Below are 9,827 nucleotides of genomic sequence, written 5' to 3'. Positions count from 1 at the left end.
ATATTAAAGTCACGTTCGACACTAAATCGTGTCCGAAAACCTCTTATATCACTTAATAAACCATCGTTGAATCTAAAGGGATCGTAAATGATGTTATTTTATTGGTTAAAAATATTAATTCGACGTTTTGAACTGGTCGAGTTTAGTTGCATTTTTATTATAACTGACTATTTATTTTTTCTTAATTTTTAGAAACGCAGAATTTCGAAATATGCATCACCTTTCAAAGGATTGAAGAAGATTTCAACTATTTAAAGTGAAGACAAAGGTATGTTGCATTAATTTTGGATTATTTTTTAAACTCTATGTGCATGAACAATATAAAAATGGACCACAACATGACTAAAATAAGTATTGAAGTCATTTGTAACCAAAATATACGACGAGAAATTTGCACTATGAAGATTATATCACTATATTATCTTCAATAATCAAATGTGCAGTGTTGTGCTTAAAAAGTTCTGAAAACGCTGTTTATGAAAAGTAAGAAATTATTTAAGGCACACTCAAACTAGATTAATTTTGCTTTAAAATGCTGTTTATTACATCATTATATCTCTATTAATTCTTGAGATATGACATTTTACATTTTTACATCTTTAGTAATCAAATGTGCAGTGTTGTGCTTAAAAAATTCTAACAACGTTGTTTATGAAAAATAAGAAATTATTTAAGGCACACTCAAACTAGATGAATTTTGCTTTAAAATGTTGTTTATTACATCATTATATCTCAATTCATTCCTGAGATATGACATTTTAAATTTTGAATCTTCACATCTTTAGTAATCAAATGTGCAGTGTTGTGCTTAAAAAATTCTAACAACGTTGTTTATGAAAAATAAGAAATTATTTAAGGCACACTCAAAGTTGATTAAATTTGCTTTAAAATGCTGTTTATTACATCATTATATCTCAATTAATTTTTGAGATATGACATTTTAAATTTTGAATCTTCACATCTTTAGTAATCAAATGTGCAGTGTTGTGCTTAAAAAGTTCTAACAACGTTGTTTATGAAAAATAAGAAATTATTTAAGACACACTCAAAGTTGATTAAATTTGCTTTAAAATGTTGTTTATTACATCATTATATCTCAATTAATTTTTGAGATATGACATTTTAAATTTTTAATCTTTACATCTGCAGTAATCAAATGTGCAGTGTTTTAAAAAACTCTAAAAACGTTGTTTATGAAAAAGAAGAAATTATTTAAGGCACACTCAAAGTTGATTAAATTTGCTTTAAAATGTTGTTTATTACATCATTATATCTCAATTAATTTTTGAGATATGACATTTTAAATTTTTACATCTTTAGTAATCAAATGTGCAGTGTTGTGCTTAAAAAATTCTAACAACGTTGTTTATGAAAAAGAAGAAATTATTTAAGGCACACTCAAAGTTGATTAAATTTGCTTTAAAATGTTGTTTATTACATCATTATATCTCAATTCATTCCTGAGATATGACATTTTAAATTTTGAATCTTCACATCTTTAGTAATCAAATGTGCAGTGTTGTGCTTAAAAAATTCTAACAACGTTGTTTATGAAAAAGAAGAAATTATTTAAGGCACACTCAAACTAGATTAAATTTGCTTTAAAATGTTGTTTATTACATCATTATATCTCAATTCATTCCTGAGATATGACATTTTAAATTTTGAATCTTCACATCTTTAGTAATCAAATGTGCAGTGTTGTGCTTAAAAAATTCTAAAAACGTTGTTTATGAAAAATAAGAAATTATTTAAGGCACACTCAAAGTTGATTAAATTTGCTTTAAAATGTTGTTTATTACATCATTATATCTCAATTAATTTTTGAGATATGACATTTTAAATTTTGAATCTTCACATCTTTAGTAATCAAATGTGCAGTGTTGTGCTTAAAAAATTCTAACAACGTTGTTTATGAAAAAGAAGAAATTATTTAAGGCACACTCAAACTAGATTAAATTTGCTTTAAAATGTTGTTTATTACATCATTATATCTCAATTCATTCCTGAGATATGACATTTTAAATTTTGAATCTTCACATCTTTAGTAATCAAATGTGCAGTGTTGTGCTTAAAAAATTCTAAAAACGTTGTTTATGAAAAATAAGAAATTATTTAAGGCACACTCAAAGTTGATTAAATTTGCTTTAAAATGTTGTTTATTACATCATTATATCTCAATTAATTTTTGAGATATGACATTTTAAATTTTGAATCTTCACATCTTTAGTAATCAAATGTGCAGTGTTGTGCTTAAAAAATTCTAACAACGTTGTTTATGAAAAATAAGAAATTATTTAAGGCACACTCAAACTAGATTAAATTTGCTTTAAAATGTTGTTTATTACATCATTATATCTCAATTAATTTTTGAGATATGACATTTTAAATTTTTAATCTTTACATCTGCAGTAATCAAATGTGCAGTGTTTTAAAAAACTCTAAAAACGTTGTTTATGAAAAAGAAGAAATTATTTAAGGCACACTCAAACTAGATTAAATTTGCTTTAAAATGTTGTTTATTACATCATTATATCTCAATTCATTCCTGAGATATGACATTTTAAATTTTGAATCTTCAAATCTTTAGTAATCAAATGTGCAGTGTTGTGCTTAAAAAATTCTAACAACGTTGTTTATAAAAAATAAGAAATTATTTAAGGCACACTCAAAGTTGATTAAATTTGCTTTAAAATGTTGTTTATTACATCATTATATCTCAATTCATTCCTGAGATATGACATTTTAAATTTTTAATCTTTACATCTTTAGTAATCAAATGTGCAGTGTTTTAAAAAACTCTAAAAACGTTGTTTATGAAAAAGAAGAAATTATTTAAGGCACACTCAAACTAGATGAATTTTGCTTTAAAATGTTGTTTATTACATCATTATATCTCAATTCATTCCTGAGATATGACATTTTAAATTTTGAATCTTTACATCTTTAGTAATCAAATGTGCAGTGTTGTGCTTAAAAAGTTCTAACAACGTTGCTATGAAAAATAAGAAATTATTTAAGGCACACTCAAAGTTGATTAAATTTGCTTTAAAATGTTGTTTATTACATCATTATATCTCAATTCATTCCTGAGATATGACATTTTAAATTTTTAATCTTTACATCTTTAGTAATCAAATGTGCAGTGTTTTAAAAAACTCTAAAAACGTTGTTTATGAAAAAGAAGAAATTATTTAAGGCACACTCAAACTAGATGAATTTTGCTTTAAAATGTTGTTTATTACATCATTATATCTCAATTCATTCCTGAGATATGACATTTTAAATTTTGAATCTTTACATCTTTAGTAATCAAATGTGCAGTGTTGTGCTTAAAAAGTTCTAACAACGTTGCTATGAAAAATAAGAAATTATTTAAGGCACACTCAAAGTTGATTAAATTTGCTTTAAAATGTTGTTTATTACATCATTATATCTCAATTCATTCCTGAGATATGACATTTTAAATTTTGAATCTTCACATCCTTAGTAATCAAATGTGCAGTGTTGTGCTTAAAAAATTCTAACAACGTTGTTTATGAAAATTAAGAAATTATTTAAGGCACACTCAAAGTTGATTAAATTTGCTTTAAAATGTTGTTTATTACATCATTATATCTCAATTAATTTTTGAGATATGACATTTTAAATTTTGAATCTTCACATCTTTAGTAATCAAATGTGCAGTGTTGTGCTTAAAAAATTCTAACAACGTTGTTTATGAAAAATAAGAAATTATTTAAGGCACACTCAAACTAGATTAAATTTGCTTTAAAATGTTGTTTATTACATCATTATATCTCAATTAATTTTTGAGATATGACATTTTAAATTTTTAATCTTTACATCTGCAGTAATCAAATGTGCAGTGTTTTAAAAAACTCTAAAAACGTTGTTTATGAAAAAGAAGAAATTATTTAAGGCTCACTCAAACTAGATGAATTTTGCTTTAAAATGTTGCTTATTACATCATTATATCTCAATTCATTCCTGAGATGTGACATTTTAAATTTTGAACCTTCACATCTTTAGTAATCAAATGTGCAGTGTTGTGCTTAAAAAATTCTAACAACGTTGTTTATGAAAAAGAAGAAATTATTTAAGGCACACTCAAACTAGATTAATTTTGCTTTAAAATGTTGTTTATTATATCATTATATCTCAATTCATTCCTGAGATATGACATTTTAAATTTTGAATCTTCACATCTTTAGTAATCAAATGTGCAGTGTTGTGCTTAAAAAATTCTAACAACGTTGTTTATGAAAAATAAGAAATTATTTAAGGCACACTCAAAGTTGATTAAATTTGCTTTAAAATGCTGTTTATTACATCATTATATCTCAATTAATTTTTGAGATATGACATTTTAAATTTTTAATCTTCACATCTTTAGTAATCAAATGTGCAGTGTTGTGCTTAAAAAATTCTAACAACGTTGTTTATGAAAATTAAGAAATTATTTAAGGCACACTCAAAGTTGATTAAATTTGCTTTAAAATGTTGTTTATTACATCATTATATCTCAATTAATTTTTGAGATATGACATTTTAAATTTTGAATCTTTACATCTGCAGTAATCAAATGTGCAGTGTTTTAAAAAACTCTAAAAACGTTGTTTATGAAAAAGAAGAAATTATTTAAGGCACACTCAAAGTTGATTAAATTTGCTTTAAAATGTTGTTTATTACATCATTATATCTCAATTCATTCCTGAGATATGACATTTTAAATTTTGAATCTTCACATCTTTAGTAATCAAATGTGCAGTGTTGTGCTTAAAAAATTCTAACAACGTTGTTTATGAAAAATAAGAAATTATTTCAGGCACACTCAAAGTTGATTAAATTTGCTTTAAAATGTTGTTTATTACATCATTATATCTCAATTAATTTTTGAGATATGACATTTTAAATTTTTAATCTTTACATCTGCAGTAATCAAATGTGCAGTGTTTTAAAAAACTCTAAAAACGTTGTTTATGAAAAAGAAGAAATTATTTAAGGCACACTCAAACTAGATTAAATTTGCTTTAAAATGTTGTTTATTACATCATTATATCTCAATTCATTCCTGAGATATGACATTTTAAATTTTGAATCTTCACATCTTTAGTAATCAAATGTGCAGTGTTGTGCTTAAAAAATTCTAACAACGTTGTTTATGAAAAATAAGAAATTATTTAAGGCACACTCAAACTAGATGAATTTTGCTTTAAAATGTTGTTTATTACATCATTATATCTCAATTAATTTTTGAGATATGACATTTTAAATTTTTAATCTTTACATCTGCAGTAATCAAATGTGCAGTGTTTTAAAAAACTCTAAAAACGTTGTTTATGAAAAAGAAGAAATTATTTAAGGCACACTCAAACTAGATTAAATTTGCTTTAAAATGTTGTTTATTACATCATTATATCTCAATTCATTCCTGAGATATGACATTTTAAATTTTGAATCTTCACATCTTTAGTAATCAAATGTGCAGTGTTGTGCTTAAAAAATTCTAACAACGTTGTTTATGAAAAATAAGAAATTATTTCAGGCACACTCAAAGTTGATTAAATTTGCTTTAAAATGTTGTTTATTACATCATTATATCTCAATTAATTTTTGAGATATGACATTTTAAATTTTTAATCTTTACATCTGCAGTAATCAAATGTGCAGTGTTTTAAAAAACTCTAAAAACGTTGTTTATGAAAAAGAAGAAATTATTTAAGGCACACTCAAACTAGATGAATTTTGCTTTAAAATGTTGTTTATTACATCATTATATCTCAATTCATTCCTGAGATATGACATTTTAAATTTTGAATCTTCACATCTTTAGTAATCAAATGTGCAGTGTTGTGCTTAAAAAATTCTAAAAACGTTGTTTATGAAAAATAAGAAATTATTTAAGGCACACTCAAAGTTGATTAAATTTGCTTTAAAATGTTGTTTATTACATCATTATATCTCAATTCATTTTTGAGATATGACATTTTAAATTTTTAATCTTTACATCTGCAGTAATCAAATGTGCAGTGTTTTAAAAAACTCTAAAAACGTTGTTTATGAAAAAGAAGAAATTATTTAAGGCACACTCAAACTAGATGAATTTTGCTTTAAAATGTTGTTTATTACATCATTATATCTCAATTAATTTTTGAGATATGACATTTTAAATTTTTAATCTTTACATCTGCAGTAATCAAATGTGCAGTGTTTTAAAAAACTCTAAAAACGTTGTTTATGAAAAAGAAGAAATTATTTAAGGCACACTCAAACTAGATGAATTTTGCTTTAAAATGTTGTTTATTACATCATTATATCTCAATTCATTCCTGAGATATGACATTTTAAATTTTGAATCTTCACATGTTTAGTAATCAAATGTGCAGTGTTGTGCTTAAAAAATTCTAACAACGTTGTTTATGAAAAATAAGAAATTATTTAAGGCACACTCAAAGTTGATTAAATTTGCTTTAAAATGTTGTTTATTACATCATTATATCTCAATTAATTTTTGAGATATGACATTTTAAATTTTTAATCTTCACATCTTTAGTAATCAAATGTGCAGTGTTGTGCTTAAAAAATTCTAACAACGTTGTTTATGAAAAATAAGAAATTATTTAAGGCACACTCAAAGTTGATTAAATTTGCTTTAAAATGTTGTTTATTACATCATTAAATCTCAATTAATTTTTGAGATATGACATTTTAAATTTTTAATCTTTACATCTTTAGTAATCAAATGTGCAGTGTTTTAAAAAACTCTAAAAACGTTGTTTATGAAAAAGAAGAAATTATTTAAGGCACACTCAAACTAGATGAATTTTGCTTTAAAATGTTGTTTATTACATCATTATATCTCAATTCATTCCTGAGATATGACATTTTAAATTTTGAATCTTTACATCTTTAGTAATCAAATGTGCAGTGTTGTGCTTAAAAAGTTCTAACAACGTTGCTATGAAAAATAAGAAATTATTTAAGGCACACTCAAAGTTGATTAAATTTGCTTTAAAATGTCGTTTATTACATCATTATATCTCAATTCATTCCTGAGATATGACATTTTAAATTTTGAACCTTCACATCTTTAGTAATCAAATGTGCAGTGTTGTGCTTAAAAAATTCTAACAACGTTGTTTATGAAAAATAAGAAATTATTTAAGGCGCACTCAAAGTTGATTAAATTTGCTTTAAAATGTTGTTTATTACATCATTATATCTCAATTAATTTTTGAGATATGACATTTTAAATTTTTAATCTTTACATCTGCAGTAATCAAATGTGCAGTGTTTTAAAAAACTCTAAAAACGTTGTTTATGAAAAAGAAGAAATTATTTAAGGCTCACTCAAACTAGATGAATTTTGCTTTAAAATGTTGTTTATTACATCATTATATCTCAATTCATTCCTGAGATATGACATTTTAAATTTTGAACCTTCACATCTTTAGTAATCAAATGTGCAGTGTTGTGCTTAAAAAATTCTAACAACGTTGTTTATGAAAAATAAGAAATTATTTAAGGCACACTCAAAGTTGATTAAATTTGCTTTAAAATGCTGTTTATTACATCATTATATCTCAATTAATTTTTGAGATATGACATTTTAAATTTTTAATCTTTACATCTACAGTAATCAAATGTGCAGTGTTTTAAAAAACTCTAAAAACGTTGTTTATGAAACAGAAGAAATTATTTAAGGCACACTCAAACTAGATTAATTTTGCTTTAAAATGTTGTTTATTACGTCTTTATATCTCAATTCATTCTTGAGATATGGTATTTTAAACGTGCAGAGTTGGATTTAAAAACTCGTAGCAACGATGATTATGGAAATCAAGAAATTATCTATTTCACAGTAAATCTGCATTAAATTTGCTTTAATATGGTCCTTATTTCATGATGATATCTCAATCCGTTCTTGAGATATTCTATTTTTAAATATGTAACAATACAACTTGCAGGGTTGGGTTTAAAAAATCGTAGCAACGATGATTATGGAAAACAAGAAATTATCTATGGTATAAATCTCCATCAAATTTGCTTTAATATGGTCCTTATTTCATGGTGATATCTCAAATCGTTCTTGAGATATGATTTTTCAAATTTTTACTCTTCACATCTGCAGTAATCAAATGTGCTGTGTTGGCTTAAAAGATACTGTTTATCCCATGGCCCCAAATTTTGGACATAAAGAACATTCCCTTCCGTTCTATATTAACGTGCATTAGAATTTGGGCTGGTTTTTTGACCCCTGAATGAACTGTAAATTGTGGGGATATACAAAGGGACCGCTGGGGCCTAAGTGCTGTGAAGGAATTCACCCCCACACGAACCTACATACATACAAGGGTAAAAGTTTATTGCTGATAGGTTTGTTTAAAAAAAAATTTAATAACAATGTTATTTTAAAATTGCCACCATTTTTTTAATTACAATTACTGCCAATAGATGGTGGTCATTTTGACATTTTTTAATTTATTTTTAAAAAAATTGCAAAAAACCTTGATTTAATCGATTCAAATCGATTTAAAATTGTTTAATTAATTCAAAATTAATTAATCCCTTTCAATTTTACACCATCATTTAACAATATGATATAAAAAAATCAAAAACAATATGAAGTTAGTTACAAACAAACCTAAAAAAAAATTAAATTTCGAAGCTTTTTGTACGAGAACTCCGACAAGGACGACGCTGCGACGTTTTAATAGGCGTCGCGCGTCGTCGATGCGTCACGACGCGCTCAGTCCGCGCGAAACCGTCGTCGAGTTCGGTCTCCGCCGTTTCAACAATTCAAATTTCCCGCCGAACAAAAGACGAGTACGAGATTAATTTTTATTTTGACAGTGTGTAAAAAACGTTGGAAAGAATAAGACGAATATTTATTTTCCACGATTAAACTGACTCAAATTGATAATAAAACGTGTATAGATATTAGATAGTGAGTTGTGATTATTGAAGATTTGAATTTTGAAGAGATCGATTTTCATTTGGGTTAAAAATTTGAAGGTTATCTTTTACCGTGGTGAGGTTAAGGTAAGTTATTCTTTTTTTAATCATATTTAAATGAATATTGTGTTATAATTGTTTTTCTTTTTTTGTTTGAGTTGACAAATAAGTTCTTGGAAGTTATTGTTAGAAGAAAAGTACTTGTGATGTAGTTTGAAAAGTTTTATCGGCAAAGTTGGGAAGGGTTGTGGAAGAAAAGCTCTCTTTATTCGTTTATACCCTTCGCTTAACCTTTAAAAAGTTTTTTTTTACTTTCAATTTTGGCCCAATTGAAAGAATTCCTCATTTTGATCAAATTACCCAATTATCAAATGTGCTAATTATGACATTATTAATTTTTTTAGGTTATTACTTTAATTTTAATTGAAATTGTGATTAAAATTATGTTTTCTCCATGCTAAAACAACAATCTCTAATTATTCCAAGTTAGGATGTTGGATTTGAGTGACATTTTAGCTACACAAACTTAAAGTTGAGCTTAGTTCAACATTCGCACATTAATAATTCCTCCCTTTCATTTATAATTCTCATGGAAACACATTCTGATGTAAATTTTCTTTCCGGTGGTTGCTGGATTCACGTTAATTAATTATCATGAAAGGGGGTTCCACCCCCCAACACATTAATGTTATATGATTTAAAAGGATTGGAATAAAGAAGTGTTTAAATAGAGGTGGAAGTAATTAAAAATTTTATTGGGAGAGGTTGTGCTTGGATAATTGCTACTTGATTAATTAAAAAGCGTCCATGGGGTTTGAAATTAAATTGTCAAAGTTTGTTAACCCTCTAGTAAAACGGGAGGAAACGTT

The 9,827-nt window shown here is 25.7% G+C and overlaps 1 protein-coding gene across 2 annotated transcripts in view; it reads left to right on the top strand.

The window, feature by feature from the left end:
• The window catches only part of LOC111413529 (probable serine/threonine-protein kinase DDB_G0282963), a 155,453-nt gene that overhangs the window by 8,334 nt on the left and 137,292 nt on the right, over nucleotides 1-9,827 (top strand). The window contains exon 2 of one of the 2 annotated variants that reach the window (XM_071196088.1): nucleotides 193-268. The gene's annotated coding sequence lies outside the window, so the exon portion shown is untranslated. Of the gene's footprint in view, nucleotides 1-192; nucleotides 269-8,772; nucleotides 9,046-9,827 lie in introns of those variants that run through there. The other variant, XM_023044534.2, reaches the window with a different exon arrangement.

Source organism: Onthophagus taurus, chromosome 5 (genome assembly GCF_036711975.1).
Source record: "Onthophagus taurus isolate NC chromosome 5, IU_Otau_3.0, whole genome shotgun sequence".
NCBI lineage: Eukaryota > Metazoa > Arthropoda > Insecta > Coleoptera > Scarabaeidae > Onthophagus > Onthophagus taurus.
Note: the sequence above shows the minus strand (reverse complement) of the source record. Positions and strands in the feature narration are given on the sequence as shown.